Source organism: Rhinatrema bivittatum, chromosome 7 (genome assembly GCF_901001135.1).
Source record: "Rhinatrema bivittatum chromosome 7, aRhiBiv1.1, whole genome shotgun sequence".
Taxonomy (NCBI): Eukaryota; Metazoa; Chordata; class Amphibia; order Gymnophiona; family Rhinatrematidae; genus Rhinatrema; species Rhinatrema bivittatum.
In genome coordinates, this window is record NC_042621.1 from 127,992,658 (window position 1) to 128,006,776 (window position 14,119).

Consider the following 14,119-nt stretch of genomic DNA (forward strand, 5'->3'; position numbering starts at 1 on the left):
TTAATTCTTCACTTTGATGCAGATCCAACACTGCTCTCTACATCAATGGTGAGGGTGGAAGGAAATTAGAACCATAAGGTTACCAATAGGGCCCTGAACTCAGTGGTCAGAGAAACAGATAAGTATGAGAAAAATAAGTGTGAAAGCTTGCTGGGCAGACTGGATGGGCTGTTTAGTCTTCTTCTGCCATCATTTCTATGTTTCTTTACACTCTAACTCTCCCATCTTACTTCTTAGACTTCTGGCATTGGCATATAGACATTTCAAAGTGTGTTTTTTGTTTTTATTAACAACCTGCTTTTCACTTGATAGGGATCATTTGCAAATCTTTAGCTCAGGTGATTTTTTACATCTAGGCACATGGACTACTTTTGCTTTTATTGGAACCTCTCTGTTGGGATGCCCTAACTCTCCTGTTTCATTAGTAACCTTCAAGGATACATTCCTCCGAACCATGCACTGCTGAGTGACTGTCGGCTTTCCCCCTTGTTCTAGTTTAAAAGCTGCTCTATCTCTTTTTTATCCTATCTCCTCTATTCTGTTTTTTCATGTTTTGTTGCTTAAATGCATTGCCTTGATTGCTGGGCAAGTTTATGCTTGAGATTGTATATTAAAATTGAATATATAAAAAGTTAAAATACATGTATGGCTGACTAGGCCTGGAGCAGAGAGGCCTATTAAGGGTTCGGCATCCCCCAGGCTGGTCACACGATATGCCTCCCTGAGCCTCTGCACCTTGCCTGTCTCTGCTGCACAGACTGCTGCTATGTCTGTGGGCCGATGCTTCCTGGGTCTTCCCCAAGGCTCCCTGCCATTAATTTACGCCTCCATTTGCTTTTTTAAATTGATTCCTCGTAGCAGTGCATTGGTTGCGCAGCAGCTCTGTCCACCATTTCCTGGTCTATGACGCCACTATGAGATCATCGCAGGGCCCACGATTCAGCAAAAGCAGCAGGGAGAACTGGCGCTTAATCTCTCACTGCACTTCAGATCCTTTCTCCCCAGCTGACCAGTCTTAAATCCTGCAGGGCGGCAGTCTTCAGCAGCGGGAGCCCAGTCAAGGCACCCCCTCTACTCCTCCATCAGCTCTGCCTGCTGACCAATACGCTTTCCGGCGGCAGGAGGCAGTCAGCAGCACTACCGCCGCTACCTCCCGAACGCTGCCTCTGCCTGTTTCTTCACACTATGGGCCTCCTCTCACATTTCCGCTGCAGCTGCAAAAAATAATAATTTTTAAAAAAGAGGCTTTCTTCAGAGCCAGGGCAGGCCTACTTACATTGCCCTGACTCCTACCTGTGCCACTACAGTTCTTCCTCCCTCATGTTGTGCTGCTGCAGGGGCTATTACAGCCCTTTCCCCACCCTGCCATATGCCATCCACACATTTTTCCCTTCCATCTTCACATCACAATCCTCCATCCTCCTAGTGCAGGTTTACCCAGACACCACCACATGTGCATGGGGGGCATCAAGGGACACTCCAGAGGCACAGGGGTCCCCACCAGACATCCAAAAGGGCATCTAAGAGGCAACTGTACCCCCATCAGGAAGAAAAAAACTTTTAATGTTTTTAGGGATTGGAGAGGGGGAGAAAAAGTAGCCCTAAGTGAGGAGGAGAATGTGGGGAAAAATGAGTAGGGAATTCCCCTCCCGTACATAATTCTAAAATTCTGTGCAGAATTTTAGAATTAGCTTAGTTTGGTAGGGCAAGGGGTAGAGAGATCATATTGGGGGGATGGAAGAATTTGGCGGTGATATAGCTCCCCCAAACTATGCCTATGGTGAGGACTGGGAGATTGAGTGTGAAAGCAAGAACTGAGGCTTGAATGGGTGTGAGCAGGAATGGGGAGGGGGAGAGCAGGCAAGAGAAAGCAGGCAGCCCTGGATGGAGAGAGGACAGGAGAGACTCAGATTGGTGGAGGACTGAGGGGGAGATCAGGAGAGAGAGAGAGACAGGGTGAGAAGGATGCCTGGGGAGGAGAGAACAGGGACTCTGGGATTGGGTTTGGGGAGGGAGGGAGGACTGGTGTGCAGAGTGGGAAGCTGGGACAGGGTGCTGTTGAGTGGGGGGAGAGAGGTGCTGTTGGGGAAGGGGGAAAGCAAGGACTCAGACTGGATGGAATGGTGAGCAGGAGCTCAGGGATTGCCTGAAGACTCAGTAGAGCAGGGATTTAGGGGAGGGGGTAAATGTTCTGACAACAGAAACAGAAGAAATCATTTTATTTTAGAAATTGGAATATGTAAACTCCTGGGAGAATTTTCTGCAAAACATGTGAAATTATATGCACAGTATTTTAAAATTCTGCACTCTTCATTAAAATTGTGCAATACAAACTGCTATGATTAAATTACTTTTAAATGCAAAAGGTTATTAGTCAAGATGCAAGGCGATGCGCTAACAGTTCCTTCCAGCCTGCTCAGATTAATGATGCCATGTTGGGTTCACTTGTGCCTGCACACAATGCCAAATTCTGTGCAGAATTTTAGAATTATGTACAGGAGGGGACGAATTCTGTGCAAATTCTGCTTTGTACTGTATTCCTTCAGGAATAAAATGTTTCTGTTTCTTCTGTGTTGCCCTGCATGCAGAGTCTGGCTTCTTGCGGTTTCCATTTCAGTTTTTGTCTGCTTATTTCTAGTTCATGGTCCCTTATTCTGCATTTGGTGAGGCTCTCTCTGTGTTATACATATGTGACTGAGGTGAGGGATTCTGCTAGCATGTATTTTCTGTGTAGAAATCTATGGCAATCTAGCTCAGTATTTCTCAACCTAACCAGTCGAGGTTTTTGGTTTTTGTTTTAATTTTTTATTTATCAGCATTTTAATATACAGAAGAAAATCTTGTTGAGAAATAACAGTGCAATTCTGAAATTTCAAAAAAGTAAATACTTAATATCCAATATATTGATAAAGCACTGAAAAAAAAATAAAAGAAAAACAGAGGGACTCTGAATTATGAGCATAATACTAGGAAAAATTACTAATACAATAATGGTAGCTGAGTGAGATTCTCAACATATCCTTAATGCCAAGCCTACAGGGGATTAATTAGGACTGTGTATCCAGAAAAACTCTTAATTGAGACGGATCAAAGAAAATATAATTCTCATTATGATACCTAATACAACATTTACATGGATACCTAAGGACAAAAAATGCCCCTTTTTGCCAAACTTCTGGACGCATAGCTAGGAAGTGTTTTCTTCTAGACTGGGTGATTTTAGATCTTTTGGCCATAAAATAAGGCCTGTTGATTATGGAAAAATGTCTAAAGATATTGTTCCGGTCCATAAGAAAAGCTAACAAAATTAGAAGGGGTCTTCTTCTAGCAATTGTAGTTTCTTGAGATACCTCTAAAATCCCAGAAATATCCAGTGTTGATGAATGTCCCTCAGCTTCCTCGCTAGTATCTGAAACTTGTGGCAAATAGTATGCCTTGGTGATCACTGGCATAGCTGTATCCGGAAGCTTTAAAACCTGAGAAATATATATTTTAAAGAGTTCCAATGGAGATACCATCTTAATCACAAGAAAATTTAGAATTCTTAGATTATAGGATCTTAGAATGTTCTCTATATTTTCCAACTTTCTATTATTTATTAACTCAGCTTGCACCAATTTATGCTGAATCTTTTCATATGCAGTCAGACACTGCTCTAAAACGTCAACTTTGTTAGTTGGAGAGGAAATCAAATTTGCATTCATTACCACTTGATTTTTAGTTTCCAAGGTAATTTTTGATAAAGAAAGAATTGAAGCTTCCAGAGATTTTAAAGCAGACCAAATTGTAGCAAGAGACATTTCGGGAGGAGACTGAGTATTAATCACAGAGTCTAAAGCTCCTGGAATTTGTACCTCGTAGTCCCAAAGTTATGCCTGCTCCATTTCCCATACTTGCAGACAATGGCGGATCTATTGATGTTCCCATCGAGTCGTGGTGGCCATAACCCCCGGCACTTCCATACTCACGGGGGAGTACCTCCTCAGCTCCTCCTATCCCTCGGGTCTCTTGGAGGGCTTCACTCAGAAGTTCGACAGCCATTTCTCCCCGACAAATCCCCGGGAGAACCACTGTATCTGCCTGATCTCCACCCGTCTCATGGCCTGATGGAGCAGGCCTGCTTGGCGCACTGGGGCTCAACAAGATATCCAGGGTCAAAGGGGACGGTGTTCGCTCTACATCCGTCCCCAATGCGACCACATCTCCCGGTGTATTAGTCGGTCGCCGTGAAGAATCTCCCGATCCTCGGTTGAGTGGTTTCCAAAGGAAAGGAGCTTAATACAGCCCCCCTCAATCTAGCCTTTCTCTTCGTATGTGGCATTAGAACAAGAAATCAAACAATAAAATATGCCGGTCAGGAGGTCTCAGTCGGCATGTCTCACCCAGCGGCCATCTTGAGCCCCTCCAAAAAGTCGAGGTTTTAGGACATATATATAATGAATATGCGTGAGGTAGATTGGAGAGCCAGGGTATACAAATCTGTCTCAACATCTTCACTGTGGCAATCCTGAAAATCTGACTGGATAGGTGTGCCTTCAAAAGAGGGTTGGGAAACACTGATCTAGCTGGTTCTGTTTTCCAATAGGACAGGTCTTCCCAAACCTGTCCTGGGTACCCCTCAGCCAGTCAGGTTTTCAGGATGTCCACAATGAATATATATGAGATAAATTTGCATACCATAGAGACTCTGTATATGCAAATTTATCTCATGCATATAAATTATGGATATCCTGAAACCCTGACTGGCTGTGGAGTCCCGAGGACTGGTTTGGTCCCCTGACTGGTTTGGTCCCAAGGACTGTATTGATGTTCTATTGCAGTGGTTCCCAACCCTGTCCTGGGGATAAAATCAGATTAACAGGATCCCCCAGCCAGTCAGGTTTTCAGGATATCCACAATGAATATGCATGAGAGAAAATGTGCATGTTATGGAGGCAGTGCATGCATATTCATTGTGGATATCCTGAAAACACGACTGGCCGGGGTGGGGGGGTGGGTCCCCCAGGACAGGGTTGGGAACCACTGTTCTATTGCCTGTTATAACATTTTTCATAGCGGGAGGATTGTTGTTTGAATTCTGGAAGTTAGTGCTGCTATGGCAAGTTTGCTACATAGGTTTTGAGTGTCTTTTTTGCAGGGTTTTGTGTTTTGTCAGAGAATTCCTGGTAGTGGTTTGTGTTGCCTTACTGATGTGACACCAGAATTTGAATATATTTTTGCATGGTGAGAGATGGTGTCTCCAAAATGGGTTTATTTTGCTCACACTATGACAAGAATGAACCTCACTCGTAAGCCTCGGATACAAACTCAGTCATTCAAATTTACTGCTAATGCTCGCCTCAGTACTTGAATTGTACCAAAAAGAGCCTCCTTCTGGAGTCCATAAGATGTAATATGTACAGTCAGCTTATCAAGGTAAATCTGGAGGTTCCTTCTAATCAGTCTAATGTTACCCAATACAGTTGGAAGTTTTAAGGGGAAACTGGGTGCTGACTTGGGCAACCGGGCACCTGAGATTTTTCCACCCTAATTTAATTTCATACATCGAATGATATCAGATATTTTTTAAATATGTAGTTTTATTGATGTCAGTAATTATTATAGATAAGTTTCATTTGGTAATTGTCTATCATGTTTTCTAATACACATCTGTATGTATGTACCACTAACTCTCCTATAGAATCTATTCTAAAATCTGTCAGTGTGACTCAATGTGTGTGTGTGTGTGTGTGTGTGTGTGTGTGTGTGTGTGTCTGTGTGTGTGTCAGAGAGAGAGTGTATATCTGTGTCAGAGCCACTGGCTGGCAGTGTAATTGCCTCATCGCTTGGCAACTGATTCAAGAGTTGATTGGTTGGCAAGAAACTTTAACTTCAGGACAGGAATCCAGGATATATATGTATCTATGAGAGATGCAACCAGACTTGAGTGGGAGGAGAGGGCCCAACCACTTGCATGGATGAGAGGAGGAGTGCAGCTCAGTTTGCTCAGCCCTAGTCGATGATGTGGTTAATTAGGAAAAAATTTGAAATTTGTTTTGGAGAATTTTTGGCTCAATTCTGCCAGTAGAGGTATATGTGCTCCAGGTCATATGGAGGCCTATTTTCAAAGGTTTTAGGCTCCTAACCTTTGCAGTCAGGCTCCTAAATTTGCCCTTTTGAATATTTACTAGGGCTGAGTTCCTAAATTTAGGCTCCTAGTTTCATTAGGATCTAATTTTAGGAGCCTAAAATGTGGGTGGCAACAGGGATGGAGTTAGGGCAGGGAAACAAAGTTAGGGAAGTAGCACTGATTTTCAACACTAGTAACCTAATTTAGGGTCCTAAATCTAGGCTAAAGAACAGCAGACCTAAATTCAGTACCTAAATTTATATGAATTTTCCAGCTGAAAGCTTAGGCTCTTAAGTTTTGCAGAAAATAGATGCTAAACTTACAGGGACATTTATCATTTCATGTTAGGGCTTTAATGATGCCTTTTTGCTGTGTGTTGTGCCTGCAAAGGATGAGAGAGAGAGATATGAAGAAAGAGAAAGAACCTCTAGGGGACTACTCTGTCACTCTATTAACTCGGGGTGAGGTTTGAGGGGGGGGGTAGGTTTGGGGGGGGGGGGGGTCAGTTTTACATACATAGTCAGAGGTACGAACAGCAAAGTTGCCATCAGTGAAGGTTTTCTGTTATTTTGAGTGATGAAAGGTAAAAGAGGAGTTGATTTGTACAATGTACTCTCTAACTAGCTTGATGCACCCTCTACCTAGCTGCAAAGCACAGTTTTGCTTTGGAACAACGCCCATCCAGTGGACTTGTTTACTGAGAGACCCTGGGCCTAGTTTTTGCCTTGGTCTTGCAGCTTGTCACTCTCCCCTACTGGAGAATCTGGATCCAGAGTTGCAGCCAGCTTCCCCTACTCTGCATCCTCTGAAGGCGGTCCCCTTACCTTCTACTGTGAAAGAGGGTTTACATATATATATATATATGGCTCCAGAAAGCAACTAAGCGTCACACATTTGTGCAGCTGAATAATACTTTGAGGACAGGTCCATATTAATGGAGGATCTGTGCTGCCTCCCCCTCTTCAGTTTCTTTTACCAGACCCTGACAAATATGTTTTTGATTATCTCAAATGTCCCTGTTCAGAAAAAGTCAAATATTGCCAGATATTTTCCTTCCAGAAACCAGAAAACTCCAAGGGTGAAATCAAGCCCTAAACATTTTAGACAAAAAATATTGGTTCAAACTGTCATTTTGTGTGTGTGTGTGTGTGTGTGTGAGTGTGGGTGTGTGTGTGCCTAAAATCTCAGTCTGAGGCACAACAGCCTATCGCTGAACATTTTTCCTTATATGTCATTGCTCACTGTTTTTTTTGATACATATGCATGGAAATGCTATATTAAAGAAAGAGAGAAAGTGTTGTTTGGGCAGAGGCATGATCAGAAATGTTAATGTCTGGTCCGGAGTCACTAAGCTGTAAATCCAAGGACATGCCAGTGGTTCTAAGAACCGCACAAAACCCAGGGAGTCAAACATCAGAGAGCAGCTGCCCGTATGGAAGTCAAGTATCTATTTCACAAGGTTACTCTAAATAATAACACAATTGAAATTTTTACAGTTTTTCATCCTATACAATATTTCAGAAACAATCATACAGCCACCTCTGGGGTGCATAGCCTAGTATTACAAATTTTTTTGATTCCCGAACTGTATAAAACCTTCCACAGAGAAAAGAGAGAAGTAAAAAAAAAAAAAAGTATTTTATTATTACTTTCAAATTCCAGGCATATCACAAATCTTCACTGCACTTTGGATTAGTGGCAATTTTTTTTTTTAATAGAATTTATAGACAAGTCCATAGCTGGGAGGGTAGGAGGGGGGTTTGCTGTGTGGTGACACAGGATATATCTTGGAAAGGGGAGCAGACTGAACTATTAGAGGTAACATGCAGCGACAGAGCTGCCCTTGCACTCAGGTAAAGTGAGGGAAGGAGCGTATCCCACTGTTTCTCAGCGGTGGCGTTCACTTCCAGTCCTCACAGGCCACAAATGGGTTGGGTTTTCAGGATATCCATATTGAATGTTGATTTGTATGCATACTGCTTCTATTGTATGCAAATCTATCTCATGAAGGTATCCTGAAAACCCGACCCATTTGTAGCCCTTGAGGACCGGAAGTGAATACCACTAACTTAACTTATGGGGATGAGGAATGGACTTGAATTCAGGAGAAGACTGAAGGCTTCTCTCTTTTACTACTTCTATTACTACTACTAATAAGAATAGTTTTTTTAGTGCTACTCAATGTACGCAGCGCTGCACAGAAATACGTAAGAGACAATCTCTGCTCTGTGGAGCTTGCAATCTAGTCATGGCAGGCAGATAAGACAAATTAGCCCCTCTGCCACTGACTCACCATGTGACCTTGGGCAAGCCACTTTATCTCCCTGTACCTTTAAAAACAAGGCATTTGTCTTAGCCTGACTTTGCTAGTCAGCAATTAAATATATTATATATATACACACATATATAACTTGATGAATAGTAGTTCTTGTGCTCAAGTTTGGTGCACTCTGATCTCCCACTAACAGAGACATCAGCAACTAATGAGAAGATGATAACTGAGGTAATATGCCACAGGAATTATGTGACCGCTGCAGAGAGCACTATGGAATTATCCTCAAGGTTTCAACTGAAATGAGAAATTCTTCTTTTTTTTAATGGCCTGTGTTACCTCTGCACGTTGCTTTTGTATTTTAATTGAATGTCTCTGCTGCTCGGTTGGAGGCACTGCAGGTCAGTGACAAAATGTGTTTAGAAATCACACTCTATCTACAAAACATTGCTAGGCACACCTGTGTGCTACGGAGAATTGTAATTGATCTGTGTTCTCAAAGAATTGAAGAACACTAAAGAGTTTTGGACCTTAGGAAAATAAAGCAATGTCCCAAATGTATTGTAGCCTGGTGGACTTGGGGATTTTTCTCTTTGTTTATTTATCTGTATGTTCTTTTTAGAGATTTCTAAATATTTATTTAATTATTTGGTTTGTGGTCAGGTTACGGGGAATCTCAGGTCCTCTAAACAGTCCCATATCTGTTCCCATTTAATTTTAAAATGGTGCAAAATTGTAAGAAACAAATATATCAGGCAAAAAGCAAGAGAGAAGAGACAAGAGCAAGGCAAAAACTAGGTAGCAATACAGCAAAGAACAAGCAGCCTTAAAGAACCTACTAACTGCTCTGCTCTTTATTCAAACCTTCAGGAAATATGAAATAAACTTCCAGGAGCCTTTCTGTACTTTCCTTTCCTTTTGAAGCCATGAGTGCCGTCCTGAAATTGGAGTGTAGTGATTCTGGTAAGACGTGACCGACGAGAGAGTCAGCTGCTTACACGGTAACCCTTGACTCCATTCTCATGTGTGTGTGCATCAATTGAAGAGAAGGCCAAGAACCACTATACAGAGTGGGCAAATCCATCTCAGGTTGGTGGGGACTTAGTAAGGACCTGTAGAAAGTGAGTGAGTAGCTCTCAGTACAGATTCCAGTGGACAAGTGTCCACACCTTTAAAACTACAATCATGGAGTTTCCAAGATGGCGGCATAAGCAGGACGTTTGTAAGATCTCTGTTTGGATTTCCAAAATTTCTCTGGAAATTAAGGGTTATGCCTGCGAAAAGGAAGGACAAGGTGAGGGTATATCCCTCTGAAACTCTGCCCTCACCAATACAGTTGGAAATTACCAAATTCATGTCCGTACCTGGGAATATACCGGCAACCGAGGATCCTGATGTGCAAAGTGGAGTAGGAAAATCACTTGTGCTGGCAGAGGAGGTTTTGCTGAGCCCCGAACTGAGGAGGCCACCAGCGCAGAGAGAGGGCAGGGGAAGCTTCAGTGAGGGACCGAGAAGGAGGTCACTTCCGATTCCGGACGCGGAGCAGAAGGTGCAACATCAGGCGAGACGCTGCAAGAGGCGAAACCTCCGGAGGCATTACAACCCGAGAATTCCGCAGTGACTCTGGTGGAAAATGGAGATGGAATCACCAACACGAACTGTCCTGTGGGAGAGAGAGAGACTGAATCCAGAACCCAGGCTGCTGCAGGTACAGACGGAGGGGCCGTGAGCGGAGAGATCGAGGGCCCCCCTTACCCAAACATCTGTCGTGACCCTAGACAGCCTGTGGGACTTGATGGCTGGGTTTGCAATAGAGATGAGAACTTTAAATCAGAAAATTGATCAAGCTACTTTTAAGAAACAACAGGATCTGGGTGAAACCCAGAGAAAAGTGGAAAATGTGTTGGACAGTCTCTGAATTAGAAAAAAGGGATAAGAAAACGCAAGAGTTTAAAGCTGTTGTGGCAAAAGATAGAGAAATGCTGGCAAGGAGATTGGAACATCTTGAAAATAACGCCAAAAATATGAATTTAAGATTCTTGATTTTCCCAAGAATCTTAGGAGAAAATTCCCTTCATTACTTTAAAAAGATTCTTCAAGAAGGACTGGGGTTTTTCTAATAATGATATGCCAGCTATTAATACCTGCTATTTTCTGCCTAGAAATTTAAATAGACAAACCAACATGCAAATTCAAATGATTTGACAGATTTTCTGGAAAATTTGGATTTGGAAGTCTTGGATAGGGGTACGCTGTTGGTTTCTCTAATTTCAGTATACGATATTAGTAAAATTATGAAAGTGCATTTTAGGAAATACCCAGTAAACTTTCTAGACATTGTAATAAAAATGTTTCCTGATTTGGCGTTAGTGACTCAAGTTAGACGAAAGAATTTCTTAGCATTTTGTCAGGAAGTAGTTGCTTTGGGGTTTTTCTTTCTTGTTACGCTTTCCGTGTAAGTGTATTGTAAAAAGGAGAGATGAATGTTTTTTACTCCGGACCAATTAAAAGTGTTTATAGATTCAAAGAAACCCAGCACATCTATCCCTGTGCTATCATGTTAGATTAAACTGAGTATACCATGCACGTCCATCTTTTTTCTTCTTGGTAGATGAGTTTTTACTTTATTATCTCCTATGTTCTAGCCCCCACAAAATAGAATCATTGGCAGTAAAAGAAAGGTAATTAGCTAAATAAATTATGTGGAATTTGATATGAGAACCTATATATTTTCTTTTCTTTTTTTCTGTGTGTTTATATATGGAATTTCCTTTGATAAATAGTTAATGATTTCGTGTAATCTACCTGATATTTCTGCTACAAACGTTGGTTTGTTTTGTGAAATTAAAAAAGCTGAATAAATAAAGAATTAAAAAAACAAAACTACAATCACTGATTGGCATCATTGCTGGCACTCTCAGCAGAGAACACAAGAATTGCGAGACTGACTTACCCTGGGAAGTGGAGCCCTTAGGAGCAGGGGCAAGGCACATTGGATGAGCAGCCTGTGAGGGAAGCTGGCACTGCTGCAGCTCATGCTGCACCTGTTCTGCGGCCGGGCAGCAGGGCCGGCTCTGGGCTAGCGGGCGCCCTGTACAAAAATTGAAATTAGCGCCCCCCCCACCCCAACCCTGCTCCCACCAGCACCGCCAATAAGGCAAGTACTCTGGGCCAATTCTAGGGAAAATAGAGCCCTGGGTGAAGATCGACGATTAAAGCCCCCACCACCACTGATCCCTGCTCCTCAGGAGCAAAGAGTAAGGAAGTCAGACTGGGTAAGAAGGACATCCTCCCCCCACCCAAGACAGACATGGATTAGCAGCAGCGGGCACACTTTCTCTCTTCCCCTGACCTCAGCGCTCTCCCCATTCCCCACCACTCCAGTGCTGGCCTTAGAAATATAGGAATACACATTCTCTAGATATAGAAAAGCTTCATCTGCAGAATAAAGAGACATTTTTTTTTCATTTTCTATCAATCAGTCATGTATCTCTGGATCACACATCACCAGCAGAACTCAGCCAAAAAAAATCTCCAATGCAAATTTATATTTTTTTTTATTTTTATTGTTGAAGTCCATATTCAAAAGCCATTTAGACGTATAAAGTAATAGTTATCCGTCTAAATGGTTTATCTGGCTATATTCAGCCCTTATCTAGCTACATTCTAGCTGGGTAACTCGTTAACCAGATAAGAAGGGGGTGTTCCGTGGGTGGGCAAGAGGTGTTCTGAGGAAGAGCGGAGTTAGTCGCGTAAGTTAAGTGGCTAATTACGATATTTGGAGTTAGCAGCTTAACCTATGTGGCTAACTCTTGTAGGGCCATAGAGCTGTCCTGAAGCTAGCCGGTTAGACATTACTACCTAACTTTAAGTTAGCTGGGTATATCCAGCAGCACGATCGCACCATGAATACACCCCACAAGTTAGTTGGACACGTTTAGCTGGATATAATTAGCCGGATAGACTCTCTCATACACACACAGGCTCACACACACAGGCTCACACACACACGCTCACACACACACACACAGGCTCACACACACACACACACACACATGCAAACACATTCTCAAGGCCTCCCCTTCTCTTCCAGCCAGAGCAGGAAGGGATCCACCATGGCTTCTAACTGGCCTCTCTTCGGGGCTGTGGTGGGATGAGTCCGCTGCAGCCCTACCGGGCCTCTCTTTGAGCTGCAGTGCCCCTTCGATCATAGTGCCTTGTGCAGTCGCCACAGATGCACGCCCCTAAAGCTTCCACTGCTGCTGTCTGTCGCGCCTGTTCCATGGTGGGGGCAGCGTGTACCTGTAGGAGGTATGCATTTCTGCGGGCCTTGTGTTTGACCTTTCAGTGACAGGGCCAAGTTGGCAAGGGAGCTACAGTGCCTCTGTGTGCTCTGTATGTGCTTCTGTGGATAAATGGAGGGTCTTCGGTTTCCACCGCTGTCAAACTGGCACCTTTCAGGAGCAAAAATTAACTAGAAAAAGAAAAAAGAAAAGAAAACAGATAGAGACAAAATTAATAAAAGCAGTGGCAGTAAAGAATAAGGTTGCTGCTAAAGAATAATAGGTGCCATAATACCCAAGAAATAAGATAAATGGGAATGTATTCAAAAATGGAAATACAGTATGTTTTCCTGTCTTCTTTACTTTTACAAATGGACTCAAGCAAAAAAGAAGAGGCAGAGAGATTCATGTAGAATTTTATGCTTTTGATATATTTACAAATCCAACTCAGTGATTAGTTTTGCCCAACCACATTTGTGACATCTCTCCCCAGAAAACTCTTGGGAAGGAGGGAGAAGAGAGTCTGCCTACCTTTTTCTCTCTCTCTCTTTCCATCTCAGGCTAATCTGACCAGGTAGTTGAACTGATATAGCATGTCTCATATTGCTCTGTTGGCTGCAAAAAGAGAAGAACGGCTATGCTTGCCAGCCAACACCACATCGTCAAGGCCACTTTGAGTCAGCACCGTCTAAGCATTTTGTATTGTTTTGGAGTTCTTTATTTATATTGACACAAGCAAGACTACAGCTGCGGGAGTTCTTACAAATGGAAGTAAAAATCTAGGGCTGGCTCTAAGTGATCCCGATGCCTTGGAAAGTAACTGGCACACCAGCATTTTGGAATTGAAGCCTCAACTACAGATATTTATTTATTTATTTATTAAAAGCTTTGTCTATACCGCCTATACAAACAGAATGCAGATCTAAGCAGTTAAAAAAGGACTATAGTTCCCAGAATGCTTAGGGATAGTTTGAAATTTGTCTATTCCTCCCCTCATCTCACCCTGACTTGAAGATAATTTGCAGTCTGAACTTGGATTATTACTCTGGAAGAGACTAAGGTTACAGGTTGCAAGGGGTGGGGGAAGCGATGGTTGGGGAGAATGGCTCAGCTGCAACCGAAGCCACACAAAGTTGGTCGTTTCGCCTGCCTTTGTACAAATGTTGTATTTATTAAAGGCTGCTGTTTGTTCTGTCCTTTCAGTTACTGTATGGGACCCAAGCAGGGTGCAGCTGAAACACAGCCCTTGTTGTCAGTAATGTGACTCACATGTCAGCCTCTTATTTGCTGTCAGTGGCTTTATTAAAGTCTACAGTTTCAGACCCTAGACCTTTGCCTATTCTGTCCTGGCCCCACAGATTCTCCTAGGGAGTGTTCCCAATCAGCCCTTTACAAGAGACACAAAACACGCTGAGTTGGCATAGTCTGGGTGCACTCAAAAGAAATAATCCTGCC